General features: G+C 44.9%; 2 protein-coding genes across 2 annotated transcripts in view; one reads left to right on the top strand and one right to left on the bottom strand.

The window, feature by feature from the left end:
* The window catches only part of Sit (stuck in traffic), a 57,419-nt gene that overhangs the window by 31,390 nt on the left and 11,552 nt on the right, over positions 1-14,477 (bottom strand). The gene's annotated exons all lie outside the window — the stretch shown is intronic.
* Positions 2,709-14,477, top strand: part of LOC143207891 (very long chain fatty acid elongase AAEL008004) — a 26,894-nt gene continuing 15,125 nt past the window's right edge. The window contains exon 1 of the mRNA XM_076421779.1: positions 2,709-3,603. The gene's annotated coding sequence lies outside the window, so the exon portion shown is untranslated. The remainder of the gene's footprint in view (positions 3,604-14,477) is intronic.

Genomic DNA, 14,477 nt, shown 5'->3' with positions numbered 1-14,477 from the left:
TGTTCAGCGTATTGTTGTCTTCTTTCTCGTGCGTCACGCGTACCATGCCGTAAACTGTAAACGATCCCTAATCCCTCCATAGTGCAACCGTTCCTGAACTCTCGTGACGAAGTCTAATTACATGTCGCATCAACCAGTGACAACTGTCGCAAACCGATGATTCTGCGACACGAGGACACGCGACCTTCGTGATCGCTAATCAAGTTGCATTTTCAGAGCAGATTCAGCGAGACTGCAAAAAATGCGCCAAATCTACGTAAAAAACCTTCATTACGCAGATCACGCGTGTCATCGAATTATTTGCGAACACGTGATTTCCTTGTAAACTTGATCACTTGGAAACACTTATTTTCTATCAGTATTTTTGTGTCCATAACTGCAAAAAGACGATAGAATTGCGTTAGATGGAGCCGGACGATTTATGCAAATGAATTGATGAAGATCATCTTCTTCAAGATCTCTGAACTTGTTGATCAAAGGCGGATTCAACCTTATTTACAATTGTCGCGCTGACTAGAGCGTTTATTTCCCACTTTTTGTCCAAACGAACATGATGTTCGCAAACACTTGCGTAGTAGGGTCACGCAAAAACTGAAACACATCTGGTTCTCAGAAGACAAAAACAATTAGATCGTGATCATTTTCGCACGATTTCGCTTGAAATGTTCCAACAAGTCTGTTTTCGATTCACGCTTCTTACAAAAAGGTCGTTCGCCATTCAAACAAAAACAGATGTGCATCATCACTTTTTAAATTCTATTTTGTCGATCCGAAATGTCACTTTATATATGTATATATAATGTCTATTTTTCATAAATTGCGATAAACATCCTTCTACCGGAACGACCTAATTGCGTCAGTTTCGATCAAGAGCGAAACGGACAATTAATTTTCATAAAGTAAATCGATGAGGAAAAAATTTACAAAAATTCGAAACAAGTAGACCACCTCGTAATGGAATTATCCAGAAGCGTGCGATTACCGGTCGATCCGCGGATCGAAAGTAATCGCAGTTAACTAGGACAGTTTCGGCATCGGTAGAGGTGAAAATATCAATATCTTAATGGGATTATTGTAGTGGCGGAGCAATTAATAGACAGCAGCCGACACTGTTGAGCATCGTGACACTTTAAAACTTGTTTCCCGAGCTGTTAGTGGAATTCGAGAAATTCCTAGGCTCGTCTGTTTGCACGGGACACCGTCGAACGTTTGTGGCCATCTTCGCTTTTCATTGTAACGAGTCAGAACACGGTAGGAAATAAAATGGCCTTAATTCGTTGCAACGTCATGCCGCGCCGCGGTGTGGAGAGAAAGTACCGACCTATTACAGGCCATTGAATGGCGTATGGAAATCTTGTCAATAAACGAAATGATTACAGTGGCTTGGGCCGGTGCTCCGAATACGCGACCATAACTCGCCGGACGCGGTGATTTCAACGACAGTGGCGCGAGCTGACTACTCTCTATCGATCTCCTATGCTTTTTGGTTAACGATTCAATCCGTTTGCGCGTACCAAATAAGTACATTGCTCTGTTAGCCTTGAGTTGACATAACGAGCTTAATTCTTCAAGGATATTAAAGACATCAGGATCACATAATATCAATAAACATTTTTCATTTCCCACAGTTCCTCAAACGTTAATCCACAATCTTTCCCCTGAGGAACCTACATCGAATTTTTTAAAAAATCCCCAACCGCCAACGATTAAACACAGTCCTCTTTGGCAGTGCCGTAACGAGGGTGTGAAGCGCCTGTGGCAAGTGTCTAACTTGCGCCTCCCCGTAACCCAATAATGACAACAAAAATTGAAAATTTTAATGTAACAAGTTAAATTTTACTAAATGCTATATATTAAATACTATTAATCTCATCAAAATTAGTTGCCTGTATATACAATAATGTATTTGTCAAGGTATTTGTATGAATAAATAATCTATAACCTGAATAAGAACAAATTTTTTTTCAATTGATATTATAGACATGTTTGTTAATCGCTCTTGTCCAATAGAAGAACGGGGGTGCGATTTTACAATTTTTAATTTGCTAAACGAACGTTCGCAGGAAGCCGTTGTTACAGGCATTGCTATGAAAATCCTTAATACTATGTCTAGATTTGGATACGTGTTTTGTAATGAGAGTCCGTGATTTTTTTGCAAGATTTGAAAAGTGTCCAAGCGACCCTCAACCGGGTCGGTATCGTTTTTTTTTTTGCGCCCCAAACCCGGTTGCGCCCATGGCGGGCGCCTTCTTCGCCACGCCCTCGTTGCGGCACTGCTCTCTCTCTTTGGCATCGTTTCAAGTCCCAAAATTCTTCGGAACGGACCCAAAGATTTCTACGCTCGAACATCGTTCCGACCTTTGGACCTGCACCGACGGCATCCCGTCGTACAGAAAACGAAATCTAGGCTACGAGAGTCGAAAAGAAAGATAGTAAAAAGAAGAAGATGGAAAAGAAGAGGTCGTGATGGAAGCTCGGCAACGACCTTGGCCGGAGGGTGTACCGGGCCCGAGAGGCCCCAGATCCCCTCTCTCTTTCTCTCGCTGAGCGTGGCTCTCTGCGGAATTAGAACGTGTTAGGGAGGGAGACCTTGACTCCTCGTGGCATGGGATTTTCAGGCGATCACTTAAGGCCCACACGCCCCCACCCCGGGGCCTCCTGTCGGCGCGGCGGCTTGCTTAACCAATACTTAAACCGCGGTTTCGCTGCGCCGCGGACTATTCACGCAGCATCGGCCGTTGGTCCCGCATTCTGTGCACGTGTCTTCGCGACGAACGCGTGCACACGCTCCGCAATAGTGACAAGCAATCGAGTGCGCGCGCGATACGTGACAGTGCTACCCCCTTCGAAACAACCGACGCGTGTGTTGGAACTAGCTGTGCACCCCGACCGACGGTTCCAAACCGGTGAAACAGCTGCTCAGAACTGTCCCAGTGACTATGCTCCACTTGGGAAAACTGCTGAAGTAGATAGAAGATTTATTTGAAGATTTGCGACAGAGGATTCATCTGGATAGCTGGCTGTGCCATCTAGATAGCTCTTCAAGATCGTAACCGTTTCTTCAGAGTCTTGATCGATGAGTTACACACGATCCTAAATAACAGATACAGGTTCCGACGGAGATCTCTAAGGGTGAACAATTTCTTCAGGGTCTCGATAAGGTGCTACCCTATGTAATAGATTGAAGAGGATCGATCTTGGAAAGATAGAAAGTACCACAGAGAAACTCTTCAAAATTGAATCGTTTCTTCATGGTGTTCGTAAGGTGTGATTAGACGTGACCGATTTAAGAGGATCCGTCTGAGAAGATAGTCGAGACGAAATTGAATTGCTTCTTCAAGATCGAGCAGTATCTTCGAGATCGAACAGTCTCTTCGAGATCGGACTGTTTGAGACAGGATTGTCTCTTTGAGATCGGACTGTCTCTTCGGGGTTGAACAGTCTCTCGAAGTGCAGGCTGAGGTGCAGGCTACCCGGTGCAAGCTAAACTCCCTCGCGAAAGACGAGCCGCGGTATCGAGGCTGACATCCGCCGGGATTCCGGCGCAGTGAGGTGACAGGAAGTTTACTTTCGAACGCGGCACCGTTTTCGTTCGACGAAGAGGTAAGTCCCGTTCGAGAGATCGGATGGTTGTTGGGTTGGGATCCACCGGCGCTGACAGGTGACTGTGTGCGATCGAGAGAATGAAAGTCGGCACCGATGCGCGATGGGACACTACGTATATGGGGTCGAGCCTGTGCGGCCTACGATATAGGTCGACCCAGGGGCCACCGGCGCCTAAACAAAATATTTTCTATAACTTGAATTTGATTGGCAGTTTTTGTTTGGTTTCGTGGGTGGGACAATGTTTTGAGGATCGAGCGGAGAATGAAGGGTGGATACCTTTGGATAACTTCATGCAACATTCCTGCATAAAGTTCTTACAACGTGTTTCTTTGATCCCGCATTTCGTCGGGCGTGACCGCATAAAACCGCGCAAGACTCGAAGCGAAAACTGTCATTCATTCGCGGACACGGTAAACGATGATTCGCTGATGAGAGACAGAGTGATCTCGGTAGCATTTCGCGAGCGACGATTCCGTGCAGTCTCTCTGAACAAAAAACTGTAGGACCATGGTGATAACATGCTCGAGAGAAGAAACTTTTAGAAACTTTGTTAGAAAGTGTTAATACATTTTCAGGAACGCTTCAATCTGCTGTAACTAGGTGATAGTTCGAACCTCGATGCTCACGCGAGCATAATTCATCGCGATCGAGCATGATGTGCAACGGAATCACGAAAAAGTGAAAACTGGCTCGAAAACGGAGAGGTAAAAATGGATGTTTCTTGAACTAGGCGACCAAAAGACTCCGAAATCGACGCGTCACGCTTTCGAAACGACACTGTCCTTCGCTCGGAGAGCAAAGTTTCGTTTCAGAGCGAAGTTTCACCGATTCCGGCCGTTCGCCTGTCTGACCATTGAAGTGCGTGTTCTACTCGCACGCGGAACATCGCGCTGAGTAGAAGACACTGCTAATTGATCAGACGGGCGCGTGTAGCCGCCGTAGAACGCGTACGACTGACTTTTAATTTCGAATCTGCCGGAAAACGAATCTCTAATTTGCTGTTTATCAATGGGACGTGGATCATGATCGATCGGAAGTCATGTCGATGGAAAATGTGTCGCTCTCTGTAATCGAAAAGTCCGTCTCCGTGACTAATTACGCGAGTTGATATCTTGATTTCCTCTTTGTCCTTAATCCGGTGCAACCGAAGTGCAACGTAATCCGAAACCGGTTTTCAATTGACAAATTGTTTATGGCAATAGCCTCAAGTTACCTATTTTCTTGACGGTCTAATTAAATTAATCCTAGGGATTCTGGATGGATTTTGACCGTACGATTTGTTGTGGTTTTTTCTTTTAGATGTTTTTAATAGTTTGTAGAGAGTCTACGATCATTTCCAGGGCATTGTAGCAGATTGTAGAACTCTTTTATGTGGGAGTGTTCTAGCGATTGGACATTTTAGACGTTTGTGATAAAGTTCTCAGGGTCCATAAAAATCTCAGACAATTTACATAGAGTTCCTAGGTCGCTCGGACATTTTAGATTAAGTTCCCAGTGTCCACGATTTTAAGGGCCAAGTATGTCCACAGAACTTTTTCATTAGCTGGTCTCTTGGTAATCGCGGACTTCAGGCGCAATGATCAGGAATCCGTTTCAAAGTCTCCGTGCCGAGAGCCCACAGTCTTTTTCCTGAAACCACCGTATTTATCAGACACGTTAATTATAGCGTCTAGAGACCACGAAGGTCCACGTCGAACACCGCTGGTTCGCAAACCAGCTCTGCCTGCTGCCTAAGTAAATCCTATGACCTTCAAACGTCGGAAACGCATGCAGCGCGCGAGTGCTGCACGCGAGTGAAACACATACATACATAATACGTGCAAAACTGGGCCCGACGAAAGTGTTTCGCTTTTCCTCGGACAAGTGCAGCTCGCGCAGAAAACGTCGATCGCTCAGGTCCTCGACGATTATCAGAGCGCGTTAGACGCGAGCAGATTTACTGTTCGCGTTAATTCGACCCCCTTATATGGACGATCAATTCGTTTTTCCTTGACAATTAACCTGGAATCAAATACAGTTTCTTAAACTTGCATCCACGTTGTTCCAACAAGCTCGAAGGAACATGGAAAAAATAATTACTGAGAAGAAATCACTATTTTTCACTTCCTTCAATATTTAGAGTTAGTATCAAACATTACTAAGTCTTATGGCTTAATCCTGAAATCGTGAGTTTAGGTTTTTATAAAGCGAAGTTAATTAATACGGTAATTTGAACCATCTACTGTGAGATTATGTACTCTTGTTGATTATTAGTTTGTAGCTTGTTATGTCATTAGCAATCTCAATCTCAAATTTATCTTTCGCCTCGTGTCGGTCTCTACAAAACTAATAACAGCAATGTCTAACAAACTAACAATGGAGGAGAATTTCAACATTAAATAAACCACAATGTAGTACATTGGGAAACAATCTTCGAATCAATTGTGTGGAACAATGAATTGCGGTTAAAAATAGTGCGAAGAATGGCCGTAAACGAAACGAACGGACAAATACCGATGAAGGCTGAATTTTTGCGGTGAAATGACATAATCGAACGATCACGATTTACAGTGGAACGAATCGACTCGCGGTCGGCAGACTCGTTCTGCTAGCATTGTTCTTGCGAAACATGTTCTATGGTTTTACATGCGCGAACACGCGGAGGGGGAAAATTTATGGAAAACTGTGGCGCGTTCGAATCTGTCATTCCTGTTCGGAGAAGTGTGTCGCATATATTCGCAAGCGAAAAATCGGATGAATGGACGCGTGGTTTCGCAATCGATTAGCCCGTTTGCGATTTGCATGCTATCGGGAACACGGCTCGTTATCAAAGTTCCATTCCCGGTGCATCGTCTTTGTGTCTTCCGAGATTTGCATTAAGGAGAAATTCGCTTTCGAGCTGGCGCGTAGAGTGCATCGGAATGCGTCCGGTGCATCTGTGCAGCAGGTTCTTGCGGCGATCGGTGCGCGAGAAACACGGGCTTTTTGTGTACCGGTGATCGTACGATTCATCAGCTGTTGTGATCCATCGATCTTCTGCTTTCTATCTTTGGTAGTCGGTAGACGGTAACACGCTCTTTTTCTGACTATGCTTGCTGAATCATTCGATTGCCCGATCTTGGAGGATGTTATACGTTCACAGTGGGTGATCGAATCATTGAAATTGTCTTTGGAACAGTGTTGCATTAATAACAATTTTTTGACGATTCGATGGTCTGGGTTACATATAATTAGGTAGAATATTTCAATAGGAGATAGTTGAATTTACAGACTTCAGTGTGTGTCCAATGCGCTATTAGAAGAGGTTGAACCGGTTAATCGAGTTTCTACCAAACTAAATTACTTTCTCGGTGTGTTTACACATATTGCGAACATTTTCAGTCAAGTTTGCCACAAATGTCATTATCACGTTAATTGTCACCAATGAATAAAGCTGTGAAATCGCTTACAACGAAATCCAGCAGCTTCGCAAACGATCGACTATGTGGATCGCGAATCATTCTATGGATTCATTGCAAACGAATTGCAGAACGCGATGATATAATAACGGTTTTTAATCGCTGCTCCATTTCGCGTAATGTTCGGTTCGCAAGTTTCGCTGAAATCGGCGAACAGATTTCAGCAGCGCGAAGATTGCGACAGCCGAGACGCTGTTGCGGCGCTTCCTTTTACGAAAAATGTTGCTCCAGAAGCGTTTGTCTGTTTGTTTTTAATTAGCCAATTGCGACCCGTGACGGCTGCGCTTTTGCTTTCGTCCGACCGTATCTTGCACCGCTGAAAATTCAGGAACAGTTTGTTAGATAGAATCTGACTGAATTGGGACACTGGTGACGAAATCGCCTAACTGCGCAACTCTGGAGCGATCGTGTTACTTCTATCGATCCAACGTTCCTTTAAAAAATCATTTCGTTCTGTGAGCAACAATTCCATTTCGAAAGATTGGTTGCTGGTTGCTGGAACAAATCATTTTTCTCAAAGGTTGAATATTTTCCGATCGACGAGTTCCTGCTTTACTCTCTCCAAAGCAGAAAAACAATGTCTCAGACAATAATAATAGTTCCGCTCGGAACTTTCGACAAACCGTCGTCAAAGTAAAACAGGCCGCGCGGCGCGGCGGCATGGCAGCTGCAACTCATTCGCGAGAAGACAAATCCGCTTCGAAATTGTATGCACAGACAGAAAGCGACGTAAAATCGCTGCTGCTTTCTCACCGGTCCAATAACGAAACCGTACGCAGCCGTTTTCTAGCAAATCTTTTTGCAGATTCCGCGAGACCTCGACATTCAAAGAAGCGTTTTAACGACGTCGCATTTCATCCTTCGACGGGAAACGAGCGTGTGCGTTTTTCCACGCATTCTGTCGTCGTCGGTCTACATTGTCCCGAATCTTGTTGTCGTAAATGTGTTTTGCTTCGAGCGACGATAATTGCATATCTGCTAGAAAATCGTTTCGGATGCTAGGGATAAATAGGAAAACGCCGGTGATCGTGAATGTTTCAGGTGTAGCGAGATCGGTATGGAAAAAGAATCGGCTGACCAGGTTTTTCGCGAGCGAGAAAGCGAGCTCTTAAGTTCCTGTTTGCTGCGCATGCATACAATAGTCGCGATGTAAACAGCGAGCAAGACAATAAATATTGAAGTCAATTATTTCAAGAGACACACGAGCAGCGAACAGGACAATGAACATTGAAGTTAATCATTTGAAGAAAAGCACAAGCAACAAACAGGAGAAGAAACGTTGAAATGAATCGTTTAGGGAGAAGGAGAAGCAACGAAAAAGTGAAGAACGTTAATCTTCGTTGACACAGTCCGCGGTCAAGGTTGATGAGAGTGTTAGTGACCCGTAACGCGGCAATAAACGTAATAGTGCTCGACAATTTCTCACGGAATCGTCGAAATGTTAGGAGAAACTTTGTCCTCGACCAGCTGATTCTGTAATCCGCGACAGACGCTGCATGTGAAAGCGTTATGTAACTTTGTCGACGAAATACAACGTTCTGGAGCAAGGTCGGTGGACCGTGTTCACGGTCAGACGTCCACGATTCTAGAAATCTGCTTTTGAAAAATTTCAGACATTTTATTATACATATTTCTCAATTTTACAATTGGCCCGTGCAGTCTAGGAAACGATGTGCCCACTATTGACCAACAAGAAAGCGTTCTTAGGAAATAAAATTTATAAAATTGATTCACGGCTCACTGAATACGACATAAACGAAAAGAAAAGATCTTGGGAAATAAAATTGATTCACAGCTTGCCGAACGAAATTAAAAAGCAGAACAGATCTTCGATAAAGCAGAAATGCGCAAGGTCCTCTATCTGAAAATCAATATTTCTAATTTCGTAAGGAATTAATTGATCGAATCTTTGCCGATTGCTGAATCGTGAAAATTCTGTTGCAACATCAAAATGATACAATAATTTCAACGATAAAATCAAAGGCAAAAACGATGCCGAAACACTTTCGAACGAGCAGAAAAAGCATGAGCGTAGCGTGACGCACCTGTTAGGAAGTATCCAGTGCGAAGTATTCAGGGACAGCCGTGAAAAGTTCAAACGGAATCGCCGGGAAAGAACGAACGAACGAACGTGCGGCGATCTTACATAACGTACAGACTGAAGTTCCGCGTGCGAAATGTAAACAAACGAAGAGATTCGCGAGTTTGCGCAACCATGAGCGTCCTTGGGCTGTCTCGTCCTTGTCCGACCTACTTTTAAACAGGAGCAAACGATCCTCTTAGCACGTGGAATATGAGGAAACCGCGTCCTCAGCGTGAAACTTTCGGTGTTCAAAGGTGATCTTTCAGTGGTGACCAAAGGCCTCTCATTAAACAAATGTTTTATTTTCATTTAGGCATTTCGTTTAGCCATTAAAGGAGCGTTTAGCGGTCCAAGAACAGGTTCGAACCACTTGAGGTGATCTTAGAGCTGGGTTGATCAGTCGCTTTGTTATGAAATTTCTCTTGGAAACTGTGCCACTTGTGCCAATCTCTATCATTCGATAGTATTAACTCTGTGCACTGTCATTTTATTTATATCTAAACCACCATTCTATAAAGCGATAATTTCGTGATTAAAGCACGGTGACACTTTTAACGAAGCGTCGAATAGAGGTCATCGTTTTTTAGAAGACACCCTTTCTCCATTTCCCAGAATACATTTCTAACGGGAGAATTCCTCGGGCACAATTATCATACAAATTCGATGGAACGTAAAACTCAGGTTGAAGCATCCGATATGAGATACTATACCGGGGGCTAATGCATTCCGACTTGTCGTGAGAGTACGGGAAAGAAATTTCCGAAAGAGTGTCAACAGGAATCAGGTCAGAGAAGTTTGTCTGGCCCGATTTCGGTGTATTAGGTAACGTTCTCGAAGAACACGTGGTTGATGGCGTGGTGTGGCATGTGATCGGAGAAGCGAGTGGCCGGAAGATGTTAACGGGACCGGCCGAAGAGGATTAGCAACGCGGCACACCGTTGTCGCTTCTTCTTCTCACTTTCATCTCACGATTTCCGGTTCGGCCGAACGGTATTGGTTTCACGGTGTGTCCTCGATCGCTTCTCCCTCTCTAGATCTGGGTGCCCCAACACATTTTCTAGGCCCTCGTCGAACGAAACGCACGCTTCACGCCAAGAAAGCACGGCTCTACGTCAAGAAAGTCAACGGACACCTCTTTCTCCGCCATTCTGCGCGAGCCTAATCACAGCTGATCGCCTGCTGCGACGTGTGACTCTTCGTGGAAACAATTTTCCAATAGAATCGCTATACTACGGATTGGTATGCATTTAAAAAGACACTAGTAAAGAACTCGTAAACAAAACTAGTAAAGAAAAACCTAGTATTTATTAATCCACACCATGCCTGGACTAGTGGACGGTACAAATCTTCGTTGATCCTAGTATTTGCGACAGGATCGACTCTGATAAAAGGGTCTAGCTTATCGATTCTCGCGGACATCCTCGACGAGATTCATTGGAATATGAATTACCGTGACCGAGCAAATGGAAACGAACCTCCGCTTTCTACGCGCGCGGACGTTAGATCGTCGCGAACGAACATCGGCGTTTCTTGCGAGAGGCTCGTGCGTCGCGTTCCGTTTCCAATTCAATTTCTCTCATTCCCCTTCCCTATCTCTCTCCTCCCGGAAACCGGCACGTTTTGTTACCGCGTTTTTTTCGTGAAATTCCTAACAAACCGTTCTTCTTTAGCCTAGATTTTTTCAAAGAGTTCCTCGTTTGGTGGACTCATATTTTTGTAGCCGGTGAACTGGGATTCGACTCTCCTTCCAAACGATTTTAATGGCCCGTTAGGTGATCTATCATTGGATCAGCTGATTGCAATAAATTCTCCAGACCAGACCCAACTCCAGAGTTGGGCAAAATTTGTATTTCTATTTAAATAACTAACTAAATAACTAACTCTGTTCCGAGCAGACAAAAGGATATTTTTAATTTGTTGGAGCTCGTGGGTTCTCCGATTCGATAGCGAACGTGTTAAGAAAGATCATGGAGATCGAGGCTGCAGGATTGCCGGCGGCCCGGCGCGGCTCGATCAGAAGGATAAATGGGAAAGTAAAAAAGGCGAGAGGATGGGGCGGGACCACACGAGGAATGGGAATGGTGGAGAAGCGTATGGGGGAACCGGATCAGCGGGGAAGAGCACGGGAATATGGACCGGCGCGCGGCGGAGTAAAACGTACGAGCTACGAGCTACACCGCAGAGACGCGTTTAACCGGACCGTCGACCCACTTACCCACTAAACTCGCCAGCCGGGTTTCAGAGGGAGCCGGTTGTGCATCATCCTCGTCAACGGGCATCATCATCATCGTCAAGCCCGTGTCTCGCTGCCATTACCTCTCCCATCGGCCACGTGACGGTCGCCCAACGACGTGACAAGACAAGACGAGACGAAGATCCACCTTTCTCTCTTTCCAAGTTTTCTCTGTTTCTTCCCGCGTCATGATCGCCTCGGGACATCAATGTCTTCTTCTTCCTCGTGTTTCACGGCCTCTTCGACGGCGCCGATGCCTCGAACTTTCTCTGTGACGAGTACCGTTTCGACCGTGACCGCGTGATTCTGAATTTCTGAGAGTATGCATACCGCGCGTTTAGACAGAACTTAGGGGATGATTCTTCGAACAGTTTAACGCGTTAACTACTGGCGATTATTTCATAATTTTTAAAAGCCCTTGGCCGATGATTGTTGGTCTTTGATGGCTTTAGAGTCAAAATGCAGAGTTAATGCAATTTTTATTTTTCATAAAAACCCACGGTCGAATAATGAGTAAATAACTGAGTGCACGCGGAAGTATTAGAAAAAGGATTACATTGTAAACGGAGATGGATCGTGTCGATAGCATAATCGACCGTCGACCGAACGGGACTGTTCATTACACAGAAGCAGTTATGAAGCAGTTATGATCGACAGAAACAGATTCGTGTCAGCGCATGCAGGGTTTCTAATGCCGTCATGGATTCTGGCTGACATAACCGAAGGAGTGGATCTTCTAATTTGAAACCTGTTAATTCTATAGGACTGACGACGCACACGAAACAGCGATCAGGAACACATGGTATTATATCGACGATGACACTAATCAGTTCTCCTCTGGAATCTCTCTTTAATTCGAAGCAGTTAAACTGTTGCCACTTCATAAACTATATTTACGAGTGTATCTGCCTAGGCTGCTTTTCTTCCGGCTGAAACACGCAGATTCCTTGCTATCGAGAATCGCGTTTCGGAACCGATACTTGGTAACATTCTCGTTCAGAGAAATTGAATCACGTTACAAACGCTATAAATATTAAAAATATTTCCCTAAGTGCACTGTTCAATGTTCAAAGACCTTCAATTATCTCACGACGATTGATCGAGGCAACGATTCGTTGTTATAAATGTTGGAAAAGCCAACCGCGCAAGAAAACGGCCGAAGACCCTCAATTATCTGATGGCGAGTAAACGAGGAATGAAAAGGGAACCCGCAGGCTGAGCAGAGTACGAGCAATATTTCCCCGGTCCGTGAACGCCTAAGTGATTCGCGTAGACCGCGTCACAGGCAATCAGCGCAGTGGTCGCGAGATGTTAATTAGCGGTGCCGAGGGAGCCGTCGATTTCGCTCGCGCGCCGAAGGAGGTTGTAAATCCGATGACGGGGAAACCGTGAAAGAGGAAACGCCGATGCAACGACATTGAGCAACCTTCCCGGGGCAGCTGCGTATGACCGTTACTCCAGTTTTCGCGAGCAAGCGTTGCGGTGTTGGTGTTACGCAAAAACCGATTCGGCTCTGGCCTTACAACGCGCGCGCACGCCCGATCGCCGCACGCCGGTTCTGGTCTAGTTCTACGGCGAGCCAACCGGCGCGGCGTATCTAACGAGATTCCAGATTACGCTTTCATCCGCGATCCATTATTCCGCGCGATCCCGCGGATAAACTCCTGTTCGAATGGTGGACACCTCTGTTACTCGCCGCGGAACCAAATCGATACAATCCGCCGCTCTTGCTTTTGCAAATTCCTGTTCTCGCTGTGTCCCCTCCTTTCTTTGTTCCTTCTTTCAAAGCTATTCGGCTCATTTTTGTAATTTATTAGTCAAATGAAATTATACAGATTAAATGAAATTATAAAGATTCTTGATTAGAAGAATGTAGAAGGTTAGAAGGTTTCTTCGATTGATTTATGATCGAGTATGAAGAAGCTGTGTGTCTGTAGGAACTGTATGAACTTATACTAACGAATGGGTGCCATTCTTGGATTGAAATCGATAGCCGATAACCGATAATCGATAGATTCGATCGAGTGTGGCAAATAGTAATGCGTCAGCGACGCGAGGAGCGTTGTTAACGATGAGAAATGTTAGTTTATTAGGTATTTCGCTATCGATAAACAGGATTCCTGCACCACGATTGTCGCAATTCGTATTAGACACAGCTACCGCGCCAGTGTTCGACGGTTTAAATGTCAGCCGCGCGCATACTTCATTAATAATACTACCGAGTGTCTGTTCGACACAAGAGCCGTGGCGTGGTAGCGAGTGACCATCGAAACGCATCGTAAATATTAGTAAACCGGTTGTTAGGTTTCAATTGACGGTCGTGCAAAGAAAGGGAAGCCTGAAAAGGCGATCTCCTGCGGCTAAAATCATTTTAGAGGATCAACGACTCTCCTAATTGTATCTTGCATTTCGTTCGATAACGATCGGACAAGATCCGGTCTATTCAGTGGGCTGAACAATCTAGAGACCATCGATCAGTAGTCGAATATCGCAATCGGTGGCAAATTGCAGGCGAGAAGCAATATATCAAATCTGAGTAACATCATTTGTCAATTTCGTTGCATTGAATTGCGTTAACAGATCGTTTTGGGAACTGTGAGGAGCTTGTAGCAGACAGCTGACGTGTGGATTAGCGTATTGCTGCCAAGTTAATAAAAGGCGTATCACAGAAAATTATTGTATAATAGTAAAAGAGAGATTACACTTCTGATATTGAATTTATCAATCTCGGATTGGGTTACGAAACGGATATTGACAGAGCAGCTTCTTGGCTCAACTTCTGTCTTCTGGAAAGTTGATTGTTCGACATATAATAGTTTTAGGAGAGGTAACATGTAGCTTCGAGCAACATTTATGAATCGTGGCTCACGGGACCGGTAGCTGATTTACGATCTCGCTCACAAGCAGATATTGCAGAAGGTCGCATCCCGTCCGGCCAGGACAAGTGAAAACGACGCTGTGCAATTATAATCCCGAGGATGACGTCTCCGACGAACTTCCTGACCTGTCATGCGACGCGATCGTCGATCAACTTCGTTCTCTTTGTGCGCACGCGATCCTGAGAACGTGCCTAGAAACGCGGAACAGCGAATCTGCCTGACTCGAATTCGACTATGAA

This window comes from Lasioglossum baleicum, chromosome 4, assembly GCF_051020765.1.
Source record: "Lasioglossum baleicum chromosome 4, iyLasBale1, whole genome shotgun sequence".
In the NCBI taxonomy this organism is placed as follows: domain Eukaryota; kingdom Metazoa; phylum Arthropoda; class Insecta; order Hymenoptera; family Halictidae; genus Lasioglossum; species Lasioglossum baleicum.
This window is presented reverse-complemented; position numbering and strand designations above follow the sequence as displayed.